This window comes from Oncorhynchus gorbuscha, unplaced genomic scaffold, assembly GCF_021184085.1.
Source record: "Oncorhynchus gorbuscha isolate QuinsamMale2020 ecotype Even-year unplaced genomic scaffold, OgorEven_v1.0 Un_scaffold_1631, whole genome shotgun sequence".
Lineage (NCBI taxonomy): Eukaryota > Metazoa > Chordata > Actinopteri > Salmoniformes > Salmonidae > Oncorhynchus > Oncorhynchus gorbuscha.
The window spans coordinates 33,832-49,376 of NW_025746355.1; the positions used below are offsets into that span (position 1 = coordinate 33,832).

General features: G+C 44.9%; 1 pseudogene; it reads left to right on the forward strand.

The window, feature by feature from the left end:
* Window positions 1–15,545, forward strand: part of LOC124023563 — a 124,355-nt pseudogene that overhangs the window by 33,783 nt on the left and 75,027 nt on the right.

Sequence of the window (15,545 nt, forward strand, 5' to 3'; positions counted from 1 at the left end):
GACGCACAAGGTACTGACTGACCCTACCCAGCATGACGCACAAGGTACTGACTGACCCTACCCAGCATGACCAACAAGGTACTGACTGACCCTACCCAGCATGACCAACAAGGTACTGACTGACCCTACCCAGCATGACGCACAAGGTACTGACTGACCCTACCCAGCATGACGCACAAGGTACTGACTGACCCTACCCAGCATGACGCACAAGGTACTGACTGACCCTACCCAGCATGACGCACAAGGTACTTAACCCAGCATGACCAACAATAATTGACTGACCCTACCCAGCATGACGCACAAGGTACTTGACCCTACCCAGCATGACCAACAAGGTACTGACTGACCCTACCCAGCATGACCAACAAGGTACTGACTGACTGACTGAATGTATATATTAATTTAAATAAACATAATGTAGGCCTCAAAGTGCTTTATATAATTAGGTAATCAATGATTGCTATGTCATTACTAATGATCAAGATTAAACACAAAAACATAATTCAACAAAATCGTTCAATTTGGTTCAGTTTGACTTCAAATTAAAATACATGAATTAGTGATGATGTATAATCCTTATATGTAACCCTTCCTCTCCCTCCCTCCAGGTGATCTCTGTGTGGTTGTAACCCTTCCTCTCCCTCCCTCCAGGTGATCTCTGTGTGGTTGTTACCCTTCCTCTCCCTCCCTCCAGGTGATCTCTGTGTGGTTGTAACCCTTCCTCTCCCTCCCTCCAGGTGATCTCTGTGTGGTTGTAACCCTTCCTCTCCCTCCCTCCAGGTGATCTCTGTGTGGTTGTAACCCTTCCTCTCCCTCCCTCCAGGTGATCTCTGTGTGGTTTTAACCCTTCCTCTCCCTCCCTCCAGGTGATCTCTGTGTGGTTGTAACCCTTCCTCTCCCTCCCTCCAGGTGATCTCTGTGTGGTTTTAACCCTTCCTCTCCCTCCCTCCAGGTGATCTCTGTGTGGTTGTAACCCTTCCTCTCCCTCCCTCCAGGTGATCTCTGTGTGGTTTTAACCCTCTCCCTCCCTCCAGGTGATCTCTGTGTGGTTATAACCCTTCGTCTCCGTCCCTCCCTCCAGGTGATCTCTGTGTGGTTGTAACCCTTCCTCTCCCTCCCTCCCTCCAGGTGATCTCTATGTGGTTATAACCCTTCCTCTCCCTCCCTCCAGGTGATCTCTGTGTGGTTGTAACCCTTCCTCTCCCTCCCTCCAGGTGATCTCTGTGTGGTTGTAACCCCCTTCCCTCCCTCCAGGTGATCTCTGTGTGGTTGTAACCCTTCCTCTCCCTCCCTCCAGGTGATCTCTGTGTGGTTGTAACCCTTCCTCTCCCTCCCTCCAGGTGATCTCTGTGTGGTTGTAACCCTTCCTCTCCCTCCCTCCAGGTGATCTCTGTGTGGTTGTAACCCTTCCTCTCCCTCCCCCAGGTGATCTCTGTGTGGTTGTAACCCTTCCTCTCCCTCCAGGTGATCTCTGTGTGGTTGTAACCCTTCCTCTCCCTCCCTCCCTCCAGGTGATCTCTGTGTGGTTGTAACCCTTCCTCTCCCTCCCTCCCTCCAGGTGATCTCTGTGTGGTTGTAACCCTTCCTCTCTCTCCCTCCAGGTGATATCTGTGTGGTTGTAACCCTTCCTCTCCCTCCAGGTGATCTCTATGTGGTTGTAACCCTTCCTCTCCCTCCAGGTGATCTCTGTGTGGTTGTAACCCTTCCTCTCCCTCCAGGTGATCTCTGTGTGGTTGTAACCCTCCTCTCCCTCCCTCCAGGTGATCTCTGTGTGGTTGTAACCCTTCCTCTCCCTCCCTCCAGGTGATCTGTGTGGTTGTAACCCTTCCTCTCCCTCCCTCCAGGTGATCTCTGTGTGGTTGTAACCCTTCCTCTCCCTCCCTCCAGGTGATCTCTGTGTGGTTGTAACCCTTCCTCTCCCTCCCTCCAGGTGATCTCTGTGTGGTTGTAACCCTTCCTCTCCCTCCCTCCAGGTGATCTCTGTGAGGTTGTAACCCTTCCTCTCTCCCTCCATGTGATCTCTGTGTGGTTGTAACCCTTCCTCTCCCTCCCTCCAGGTGATCTCTGTGTGGTTGTAACCCTTCCTCTCCCTCCCTCCAGGTGATCTCTGTGTGGTTGTAACCCTCTCCCTCCCTCCAGGTGATCTCTGTGTGGTTGTAACCCTCTCCCTCCCTCCAGGTGATCTCTGTGTGGTTGTAACCCTTCCTCTCCCTCCCTCCAGGTGATCCAGCTGTATGAGACCATGATAGTACGTCACGGTGTGATGTTGGTGGGTCCTACAGGTGGAGGGAAGACCACGGTCTACTCCATCCTGTCTGATACCTTGGACACCCTGTGGCAGGCTGGCCACGGGAAACACAACCCCTTCTACCTCCCGGTCAAGACATACGTCCTCAACCCCAAGTCTGTCACCATGGGAGAGCTCTACGGAGAGGTACGCCTGGCTGACAATTCATCTGTGCACTAACAGACTCACATACTGTCGTTTCATTTCAACCATTTGATGCCTATGATGCACTGAGGGCTTTGCGGATGTTAATAAAGCTATAGGGGCTGATTCTCTTGACCTCTTCTCACTGCAGCTCTCTGCTCCACTTACAGCACCACTGACCTTTATTTTAACCTGACTATTGTTTCTGGTGTTCTCCTTTAAGATCTGGAAAGTGGCACATGTCCTCCCCTTACATGAAGGAGGAGATCCTTCTGACTTAGATAACTACTGTCCAATTTCCCCGACCAACTTTTGGCGAATAACTTTTAAACTTCCCACTGTTCTTAATATGAACCAATCCGGTTTTAGACCTGGACACAGCACCGGTTCAGCAGTACCGGTTATTCTAGATGATGTGTTAAATAGCTTGGATCATTAAAAAAATCATTCTGCTGCCTTATTTATAGACCTTTCCAAGGCCTTTGACACTGTTGACCGTCACATTCTCATTCAAAGGCTGACTGAAATAGGTCTGGGTCAGGATTTTTGCAAGTGGTTTGAGAATTATCTGTCAGACAGGACTCAATGCATGATCTCTGATGGTGTTCAGTCTAGTTTCCTGGATATTACAAAAGGTGTACCGCAGGGGTCTGTACTGGGACCTGTTCTCTTTACTATTTATGTCAATAATACTGGTCTATCTGTTAACTTGTAATATTCATCTGTATGCATATGACAGTGTGATGTATGCCAATCACCCAACTGTTGACCAGTCTATATTAGAGCTGCAATCTTTTTATTTATTTTTTATTTCACCTTTATTTAACCAGGTAGGCAAGTTGAGAACAAGTTCTCATTTACAATTGCGACCTGGCCAAGATAAAGCAAAGCAGTGTGAACAGACAGCAACACAGAGTTACACATGGAGTAAAACAAATATACAGTCAATAATACAGTATAAACAAGTCTATATACAATGTGAGCAAATGAGGTGAGAAGGGAGGTAAAGGCAAAAAAGGCCATGGTGGCAAAGTAAATACAATATAGCAAGTAAAACACTGGAATGGTAGTTTTGCAATGGAAGAATGTGCAAAGTAGAAATAAAAATAACAGGGTGCAAAGGAGCAAAATAAATAAATAAATGAAATACAGTTGGGAAAGAGGTAGTTGTTTGGGCTAAATTATAGGTGGGCTATGTACAGGTGCAGTAATTTGTAAGATGCTCTGACAGTTGGTGCTTAAAGCTAGTGAGGGAGATAAGTGTTTCCAGTTTCAGAGATCTTTGTAGTTCGTTCCAGTCATTGGCAGCAGAGAATTGGAAGGAGAGGCGGCCAAAGAAAGAATTGGTTTTGGGGGTGACTAGAGAGGCATACCTGCTGGAGCGTGTGCTACAGGTGGGAGATGCTATGGTGACCAGCGAGCTGAGATAAGGGGGGACTTTACCTAGCAGGGTCTTGTAGATGACATAGAGCCAGTGGGTTTGGCGACGAGTATGAAGCGAGGGCCAGCCAACGAGAGCGTACAGGTCGCAATGGTGGGTAGTATATGGGGCTTTGGTGACGAAACGGATTGCACTGTGATAGACTGCATCCAATTTGTTGAGTAGAGTGTTGGAGGCTATTTTGTAAATGACATCGCCAAAGTCGAGGATTGGTAGGATGGTCACTTTTACAAGGGTATGTTTGACCTTGTTACCTTACAGAATGCCCTGGTTGGTTTAAAACTGGTACTTAATGTGGGCAAGACTAAATACACGTTGTTCACTAACTGTTTCAGATGGATACATATTTATTTATTGGATGGTTCTCCCATCTTTCGGGTTCCCACCTATACATATCTGTGCATTTCGATTGGCAAAGACTTAATGTTTAATAAAACACATGGATGAGCTCGTTAAAAAGCTCAGATTTAAAGTGGGCTTCTGTTTTTAGACGTACTGTAGATCTGGCCTCTCCCTAAATACCAGGAAGCAGGTTGTACAGTCAAATTTACTGCCAGTTAACTATGGTCATGTGTTATTGGTAATATACATTTCTCTTCCTGTTTGTGAGAAGATGTTTATACTGAATGAGACCCTGGTCTCAATTGGGCTGCTCTGAATAAATAAAAGTGAATACCACATTTTATAAATAAATCCATCCATAAACAGTCAGTTGATTAGTTAACGATTAACCATCCAACTCATTAATGTACCAATTAGTTCAATCAATGTATCCTTCGTTCGCTTGCTCACTCGTTTACTCAATGTGTATATACAAACATAGGTCACAATGTGCATAACATGAGCCCCTAACCTTTCATCCCTGACCCCTACAGGTGAACATATTGACCCTGGAGTGGCGTGACGGCCTGATGGCGCTCAGCGTGCGAGCGGCCTGCAACGACACCAGCGATGACCACAAGTGGATCGTGTCGGACGGTCCGGTGGACGCGCTGTGGATTGAGAACATGAACACGGTCCTGGACGACAACAAGATGCTGTGTCTGGCCAACAGCGAACGCATCAAACTGACCCCGTCTATACACATGGTGTTTGAGGTCAGAGAGGGGTCAGGGGTTATAGGTTAGGGGTTCCTCTTCATTGCGTTCTAGTGTTGATGACAAGCGGGATAGTCACTGTGGACAGATAATAGTGACTTGTTAAAGATCCAGACATTATAAATGCTCTGCAACCTTTGTGTTGTGTGTCTCAGGTCCAGGACTTATCGGTGGCGTCCCCAGCCACAGTGAGTCGCTGTGGGATGGTCTACATCGACTCTAACGAACTCAAATGGATGCCCTATGTCCAGACCTGGATCACTGGCCTGGCTAAAAAGGTGATTTACCAGTCTCCTTAACATGGTCCAGACCTGGATCACTGGCCTGACTAACAAGGTGATTTACCAGTCTCCTTAACATGGTCCAGACCTGGATCACTGGCCTGACTAACAAGGTGATTTACCAGTCTCCTTAACATGGTCCAGACCTGGATCACTGGCCTGACTAACAAGGTGATTTACCAGTCTCCTTAACATGGTCCAGACCTGGATCACTGGCCTGACTAACAAGGTGATTTACCAGTCTCCTTAACATGGTCCAGACCTGGATCACTGGCCTGACTAACAAGGTGATTTCCTGCGCTGATCACATCTCTACTCCGAATATACATCTACCATGTCTTAATCATAGTAGCTGTGGGCTCAGTCAAGCCTGTTTGGAATTCTGTATTCCATGTTATCTGTGAAGATCACAGAGAATGTCGTATATATATATTATATATATATATAGCCATGTAGCAGGGCTCTTACAGTCATGTGTGCATACATTCTGTTTGGGTTCTGGATTCTCATGTTATCGTTCTGCGCCAAGATCACAACTGAGAAGTGTCGTGTCTCTCAGACCAAAGACAGAGGTGTATCTAACTATATAGATGGCTAGGATGGTAATTCCTACTGTCAGTGTCAGCAGATCCATCATAAACATCAACCACCACAACACATCAAAGATCATCATGTGACCCGTCACCTCTAACCTTTACACATTCTCTCTTCGTCACCTCTAACCTTTACACATTCTCTCTTCGTCACCTCTAACCTTTACACATTCTCTCTTCGTCACCTCTAACCTTTACACATTCTCTCTTCGTCACCTCTAACCTTTACACATTCTCTCTTCGTCACCTCTGACCTTTACACATTCTCTCTTCGTCACCTCTAACCTTTACACATTCTCTCTTCGTCACCTCTGACCTTTACACATTCTCTCTTCGTCACCTCTAACCTTTATACATTCTCTTCGTCACCTCTAACCATTACACATTCTCTCTTCGTCACCTCTGACCTTTACACATTCTCTCTTCGTCACCTCTAACCTTTACACATTCTCTCTTCGTCACCTCTAACCTTTACACATTCTCTCTTCGTCACCTCTGACCTTTACACATTCTCTCTTCGTCACCTCTGACCTTTACACATTCTCTCTTCTTCACCTCTAACCTTTACACATTCTCTCTTCGTCACCTCTGACCTTTACACATTCTCTCTTCATCACCTCTAACCTTTACACATTCTATCTTCGTCACCTCTAACCTTTACACATTCTCTCTTCGTCACCTCTAACCTTTACACATTCTCTCTTCGTCACCTCTAACCTTTACACATTCTCTCTTCGTCACCTCTAACCTTTACACATTCTCTCTTGCATCACCTGTAACTGTCTTTATGATAACTGTCTTTAAATGGTTTTATATCCTTCCTTTACTGCTGCTGTTGTGTCTGATGTTACAGACCTCAGTGTTGTCACCTCTAATGGTTATATCTGCTGTTGTGTCTGATGTTACAGACCTACAGTGTTGTCACCTCTAGATGGTTATATCTCTGTTGTGTCTGACCTTTACAGACCTCTCTTCGTCACCTCTGACCTTTACACATTCTCTGTTGGGTTATATCTGCTGTTGTGTCTGATGTTACAGACCTACAGTGTTGTCAGAGATGGTTATATCTGCTGTTGTGTCTGATGTTACAGACCTACAGTGTTGTCAGAGATGGTTATATCTGCTGTTGTGTCTGATGTTACAGACCTACAGTGTTGTCACCTCTAGATGGTTATATCTGCTGTTGTGTCTGATGTTACAGACCTACAGTGTTGTCAGAGATGGTTATATCTGCTGTTGTGTCTGATGTTACAGATTCAGTGTTGTCACCTCTAATGGTTATATCTGCTGTTGTGTCTGATTTACAGACCTACAGTGTTGTCAGAGATGGTTATATCTGCTGTTGTGTCTGATGTTACAGACCTACAGTGTTGTCAGAGATGGTTATATCTGCTGTTGTGTCTGATGTTACAGACTTTAAGTGTTTTAGATGGTTATATCTGCTGTTGTGTCTGATGTTACAGACCTACAGTGTTGTCAGAGATGGTTATATCTGCTGTTGTGTCTGATGTTACAGACCTACAGTGTTGTCAGAGATGGTTATATCTGCTGTTGTGTCTGATGTTACAGACCTACAGTGTTGTCAGAGATGGTTATATCTGCTGTTGTGTCTGATGTTACAGACCTACAGTGTTGTCAGAGATGGTTATATCTGCTGTTGTTTCTGATGTTATAGCAGACAGATGTTACAGACCTACAGTGTTGTCAGAGATTTTTTATTTTATATTTTATTTCACCTTAATTTAACCAGGTAGGCTAGTTGAGAACAAGTTCTCATTTGCAACTGCGACCTGGCCAAGATAAAGCATAGCAGTGTGAACAGACAACACAGAGTTACACATGGAGTAAACAATTAACAAGTCAATAACACAGTAGAAAAAAAGGGGAGTCTATATACATTGTGTGCAAAAGGCATGAGGAGGTAGGCGAATAATTACAATATTGCAGATTAACACTGGAGTGATAAATGATCAGATGGTCATGTACAGGTAGAGATATTGGTGTGCAAAAGAGCAGAAAAGTAAATAAATCAAAACAGTATGGGGATGAGGTAGGTGAAAATGGGTGGGCGATTTACCAATAGACTATGTACAGCTGCAGCGATCGGTTAGCTGCTCAGATAGCAGATGTTTGAAGTTGGTGAGGGAGATAAAAGTCTCCAACTTCAGAGATTTTTGCAATTTGTTCCAGTCACAGGCAGCAGAGTACTGGAACGAAAGGCGGCCAAATGAGGTGTTGGCTTTAGGGATGATCATTGAGATACACCTGCTGGAGCGCCTGCTACGGATGGGTGTTGTCATTGTGACCAGTGAACTGAGATAAGGCGGAGCTTTACCTAGCATGGACTTGTAGATGACCTGGAGCCAGTGGGTCTGGCGACGAATATGTAGCGAGGGCCAGCCGACTAGAGCATACAAGTCGCAGTGGTGGGTGGTATAAGGTGCTTTAGTGACAAAACGGATGGCACTGTGATAAACTGCATCCAGTTTGCTGAGTAGAGTGTTGGAAGCAATTTTGTAGATGACATCGCCGAAGTCGAGGATCGGTAGGATAGTCAGTTTTACTAGGGTAAGTTTGGCGGCGTGAGTGAAGGAGGCTTTGTTGCGGAATAGAAAGCCGACTCTTGATTTGATTTTCGATTGGAGATGTTTGATATGAGTCTGGAAGGAGAGTTTACAGTCTAGCCAGACACCTAGGTACTTATAGATGTCCACATATTCAAGGTCGGAACCATCCAGGGTGGTGATGCTAGTCGGGCATGCGGGTGCAGGCAGCGATCGGTTGAAAAGCATGCATTTGGTTTTACTAGCGTTTAAGAGCAGTTGGAGGCCACGGAAGGAGTGTTGTATGGCATTGAAGCTCGTTTGGAGGTTAGATAGCACAGTGTCCAAGGACGGGCCGGAAGTATATAGAATGGTGTCGTCTGCGTAGAGGTGGATCAGGGAATCGCCCGCAGCAAGAGCAACATCATTGATATATACAGAGAAAAGAGTCGGCCCGAGAATTGAACCCTGTGCACCCCCATAGAGACTGCCAAAGGACCGGACAGCATGCCCTCCGATTTGACACACTGAACTCTGTCTGCAAAGTAATTGGTGAACCAGGCAAGGTAGTCATCCTGAAAACCGAGGCTACTGAGTCTGCCGATAAGAATATGGTGATTGACAGAGTCGAAAGCCTTGGCAAGGTCGATGAAGACGGCTGCACAGTACTGTCTTTTATCGATGGCGGTTATGATATCGTTTAGTACCTTGAGTGTGGCTGAGGTGCACCCGTGACCGGCTCGGAAACCAGATTGCACAGCGGAGAAGGTACGGTGGGATTCGAGATGGTCAGTGACCAGTTTGTTGACTTGGCTTTCGAAGACCTTAGATAGGCAGGGCAGGATGGATATATGTCTGTAACAGTTTGGGTCCAGGGTGTCTCCCCCTTTGAAGAGGGGGATGACTGCAGCAGCTTTCCAATCCTTGGGGATCTCAGACGATATGAAAGAGACGTTGAACAGGCTGGTAATAGGGGTTGCGACAATGGCGGCGGATAGTTTCAGAAATAGAGGGTCCAGATTGTCAAGCCCAGCTGATTTGTATGGGTCCAGGTTTTGCAGCTCTTTCAGAACATCTGCTATCTGGATTTGTGTAAAGGAGAACCTGGAGAGGCTTGGGCGAGGAGCTGCGGGGGGGTGGAGCTGTTGGCCGAGGTTGGAGTAGCCAGGCGGAAGGCATGGCCAGCCGTTGAGAAATGCTTGTTGAAGTTTTCGATAATCATGGATTTATCGGTGGTGACCGTGTTACCTAGCCTCAGTGCAGTGGGCAGCTGGGAGGAGGTGGGTTCCTTGATGATTTGTGTGAGATTGAGGGCATCTAGCTTAGATTGTAGGACTGCCGGGGTGTTAAGCATATCCCAGTTTAGGTCACCTAACAGAACAAACTCTGAAGCTAGATGGGGGGTGATCAATTCACAAATGGTGTCCAGGGCACAGCTGGGAGCTGAGGGGGGTCGGTAGCAGGCGGCAACAGTGAGAGACTTATTTCTGGAGAGAGTAAGTTAGAGGACCGGGGCTAAACAAGCTAGCAGTTAGCAGGCCGAATTAGCAAGAAAGGGGATAGCAAGGGCTAGAGAGTTAGCCTTTGGGGGACGTCGTGATGGGGTGAGTCTGTTTATTCCTCTTCATGCGGTGACATCGATAGACCGGTCGTGGGTCCGGGTATTGTAGCCCAGGAGTATGCTACGGTGGTAGCACAGGGGCTCTGGCCGGGCTAGCTTCAAGCTAAGTGGGTGGAAATGCTAGCCAGGAGTAATCATCCGGGGTTGCGGTTTAGCTAGATAGCTAGTTGTGAAGATCCAGCTGAAAAATGTTCCGTTTGCGGTGGGAATCCGGGGATAAAAAAATAAATAGGCCCGTTATGCTCTGGTCGCGTTGTTCGAACTGGCGAGAGCTTTCCGAGCTAAAAGGTTAGCTGGTGACCGGTTAGCTGTAGACCGCTAGCATAGCTGGTAGTTAGCTGGCTAGCTTCAGTTCAGGGGTTCCGGTTCCGAAGTAAATATAAATACTTTAGGAAAAGTAGCTACATTGGGTGAGGCGGGTTGCAGGAGAGTATTTGGAAGCTGAGGTTTAGCAAAATGTTTTAAAAGATATGCGAAGAAAAATATGTAAAAACGAAAAAAAACGATATATACAAGGGACACGACACGTCAGGACGTCTTACTGCTACGCCATCTTGGTTCTTGTGTAGAGATGGGTTATATCTGCTGTTGTGTCTGATGTTATAGCTGACAGATGATTTATCTTGATTACTGTCTATTGAGTTATTGGTTGACATGGATCTTTATCTTAATTCAAAAGCCAACTTTTACCTGTTTTTTCTTGATGTCCTGATCATACATTTAACTTGCCCTGCTTCTCACTCTCTCTGCCCTCTCTGTTGCTGTCTCCCCTATCCTCCTCTCCCTTCTACCCCCCCAGCTCCCTGAAGCAGTGTGTGTGTACCTGTTGGCGTTGTTTGAGCAGTACGTGGAGAAGGGTCTTCAGTTTGTGTGGAAGCGTTGTGTCCAGGCCATGGGCCAGGTGGACATCAGTAAGGTCACTACCCTCTGCTGCCTGTTGGAGGCGCTGCTGCTGGGAGACGGAAGACCAGACCTCAAGATGGTAGGCTAAATGTTACTAGACAACCACATGTTAACCAGTCATTATACACATCTTTAAACTGGGTGGTTCGAGCCCTGAAAGCTGATTAGCTGACAGATGTGGTATATCATATATATATGACAAAACATTGATTTTTTACTTCTCTAATTACGTTGTCGACCAGTTTATAATAGCAATAAGGCACCTCGGGGGTTTGTGGTATATGGCCAACATAGCACGTGTGTGTGTGTGTTCTAGGAAGCTAAGCACCTGAACAGTGTGTTGTGTCAGACGTTTGTGTTCTGCTACCTGTGGTCTGTGGGGGGTAACCTGACTGACAGCCACTGGGATGCCTTCGACAGCTTTGTCAGACAACAGTTTGAAGACAATAATGACGCCAAGGTTAGTAGGGCCTTCATCACCATCGTTATAATCATCATCATAGTCAGAATAATTATACTAATAATAATTATCATTGTCATCATTTGTAGTCAGAATTATAATAATCATCATTATTGTCAGAATTTTAATCATCATCATTATTGTCAGAATTGTAATCATCATCATAGTCAGAATTATGATCATCATCAGTCAGAATTATAATCATCATCATAGTCAGAATTATAATCATCATCATAGTCAGAATTATAATTATTATCATTATAGTCAGAATTATAATCATCATCATCTTAGTCAGAATTATAATCATCATCATAGAATTATAATCATCATCATCAGTCAGAATTATAATCATCATCATTATTGTCAGAATTATAATCATCATCATCTTAGTCAGAATTATAATCATCATCATAGAATTATAATCATCATCATCATAGTCAGAATTATAATCATCATCCTCATAGTCAGAATTATAATCATCTACAGCATGCCATGCCTATCACACACAGGGGTAGAGAGACACACTATATACTGTTTTCTTTTCCATACCATCAGAAGACTGCATTTTTAAAAAAAACTGCATTTCCAGACAGGTTCAAAGCTTCATCTATTACCAGGGTCCAACTTAACCTTCCCTGACTGCCATACATATTACTGAAGGCCAACACTCCTCGCCAGGTGCTAGCTAGTATTAGCATGCTACAGAGGTGTAACTGGGGAATGGGGATTCTGTCCTGTTTTCTTCTAAGGTTTGATTTTCTTATCTGAAACTCCATGGGCAAGAACTAGGAACAGACCCTTTCTGCCTGGCTAGAATTTTCTCTTTCAAACCGAACTGAACTCGAGAACCAACTTCTCTCGTTAATGTCGACATTAGTCAAAACATTTATTTTGATTTCCACAATGCCACTTGCCCACTACCACAGGATAAACAGCTGCCCACTACCACAGGATAAACAGCTGCCCACTACCACAGGATAAACAGCTGCCCACTACCACAGGATAAACAGCTGCCCACTACCACAGGATAAACAGCTGCCCACTACCACAGGATAAACAGCTGCCCACTACCACAGGATAAACAGCTGCCCACTACCACAGGATAAACAGCTGCCCACTACCACAGGATAAACAGGTGCCCACTACCACAGGATAAACAGCTGCCCACTACCACAGGATAAACAGCTGCCCACTACCACAGGATAAACAGCTGCCCACTACCACAGGATAAACAGCTGCCCACTACCACAGGATAAACAGGATAAACAGGTGCCCACTACCACAGGATAAACAGCTGCCCACTACCACAGGATAAACAGCTGCCCACTACCACACAGGTGATAAACAGCTGCCCACTACCACAGGATAAACAGCTGCCCACTACCACAGGATAAACAGCTGCCCACTACCACAGGATAAACAGCTGCCCACTACCACAGGATAAACAGCTGCCCACTACCACAGGATAAACAGCTGCCCACTACCACAGGATAAACAGCTGCCCACTACCACAGGATAAACAGCTGCCCACTACCACAGGATAAACAGCTGTGCCAGGATAAACACTACCACAGGATAAACAGCTGCCCACTACCACAGGATAAACAGCTGCCCACTACCACAGGATAAACAGGTGCCCACTACCACAGGATAAACAGCTGCCCACTACCACAGGATAAACAGCTGCCCACTACCACAGGATAAACAGGTGCCCACTACCACAGGATAAACAGCTGCCCACTACCACAGGATTGATACAGGATAAACAGGTGAACACAGGATAAACAGTGAGGATAAACAGTCACTGCCCAGGTGCCCACTACCACAGGATAAACAGCTGCCCACTACCACAGGATAAACAGCTGCCCACTACCACAGGATAAACAGCTGCCCACTACCACAGGATAAACAGCTGCCCACTACCACAGGATAAACAGCTGCCCACTACCACAGGATAAACAGCTGCCCACTACCACAGGATAAACAGCTGTGGTGATTGATACATTGATACAGCAGAACACAGACAGTGAGACAGTCCTGCCCAGTAGCACAGGATAAACAGCTGTGATGATTACGGTCTATCCATTGATACAGCAGAACACAGACAGTGAGACAGTCCTGCCCAGTAGCACAGGATAAACAGCTGTGATGATTACGGTCTATCCATTGATACAGCAGAACACAGACAGTGAGACAGTCCTGCCCAGTACACAGGATAAACAGCTGTGGTGATTACGGTCTATCCATTGATACAGCAGAACACAGACAGTGAGACAGTCCTGCCCAGTAGCACAGCGGGTCGGACTTTGTTTACACAAACACCTTAGCTAGATTTATTGGTAAAATACTGCATCAAACACCTGAGCTAGATGTATTGGTAAATGTCCTACTGCACCAAACACCTTAAGTAGATGTATTGGTAAATGTCCTACTGCACCAAACACCTTAAGTAGATGTATTGGTAAATGTCCTACTGCACCAAACACCTTAAGTAGATGTATTGGTAAATATCCTACTGCATCAAACACCTGAGCTAGATGTATTGGTAAATGTCCTACTGCACCAAACACCTGAGCTAGATGTATTGGTAAATGTCCTACTGCACCAAACACCTTAGCTAGACGTATTGATAAAAGCCTACTGCATCAAAAACCTTAGCTAGATGTATTGATAAACGTCCTACTGCATCAAACACCTTAGCTAGATTTATTGATAAATATCCTACTGCACCCAACACCCGAGCTAGATGTATTGAGAAATATCCTACTGCATCAAACATCTTAGGTAGATTTATTGAGAAATGGCCTACTGGGTCAAACACCTGAGCTAGATGTATTGAGAAATATCCTACTGCACTCAACACCTTAGGTAGATGCATTAGAAAAGGTCTACTGCATCAGACACCTTAGGTAGATGTATTGATAAATATCCTACTGCACCAAACACCTTAGGTAGATGTATTGATAAATATCCTACTGCACCAAACACCTTAGGTAGATGTATTGATAAATATCCTACTGCACCAAACACCTTAGGTAGATGTAAACTTCCGCGACTAAATGATCCTTTGCAAAAACGTCTAAATTAATGACAGATTTCTTGAGTTATCTTAAATTCATTCGGACTCTTTTTAGGAAGTGATACTGGCTTTGTTCCTATGGTGTCTCATGGGGGACACACATCAGTAACTGCCACATCAATCCACACCTCCAAGACTGACATTTTTCTTCATGAGCAACAGATAAACACTTACTGAATCGGTGTGTTCAGTCACACGTTAAGTCCTCTGAAAGGGTTTAAAATCAAATAGAGGCCTTACCTGTGGAATCAATTCAATCTGTAGACTGCTACCAATTATGAACATCTGATGAAGACTGCTACCAATTATGAACATCTGATGAAGACTGCTACCAATTATGAACATCTGATGAAGACTGCTACCAATTATGAACATCTGATGAAGACTGCTACCAATTATGAACATCTGATGAAGACTGCTACCAATTATGAACATCTGATGAAGACTGCTACCAATTATGAACATCTGATGAAGACTGCTACCAATTATGAACATCTGATGAAGACTGCTACCAATTATGAACATCTGATGAAGACTGCTACCAATTATGAACATCTGATGAAGACTGCTAATTATGAACATCTTACTGCTACCAATTATGAACATCTGATGAAGACTGCTACCAATTATGAACATCTGATGAAGACTGCTACCAATTATGAACATCTGATGAAGACTGCTACCAATTATGAACATCTGATGAAGACTGCGAAGACTACTACCAATTATGAACATCTGATGAAGACTGCTACCAATTATGAACAACATCTGATGAAGACTGCTACCAATTATGAACATCAGAACATCTGACGAAGACTGCTACCAATTATGAACATCTGACGAAGACTGCTACCAATTATGAACATTTTGCTACCAATTATGAACATCTGATGAAGACTGCTACCAATTATGAACATCTGATGAAGACTGCTATCAATTATGAACATCTGATGAAGACTGCTACCAATTATGAACATCTGATGAAGACTTTACCAATTATGAACATCTGAGAAGACTGCTACCAATTATGAACATCTGTGGATTATGAACATCTGACGAAGACTGCTACCAATTATGAACATCTGATGAAGAC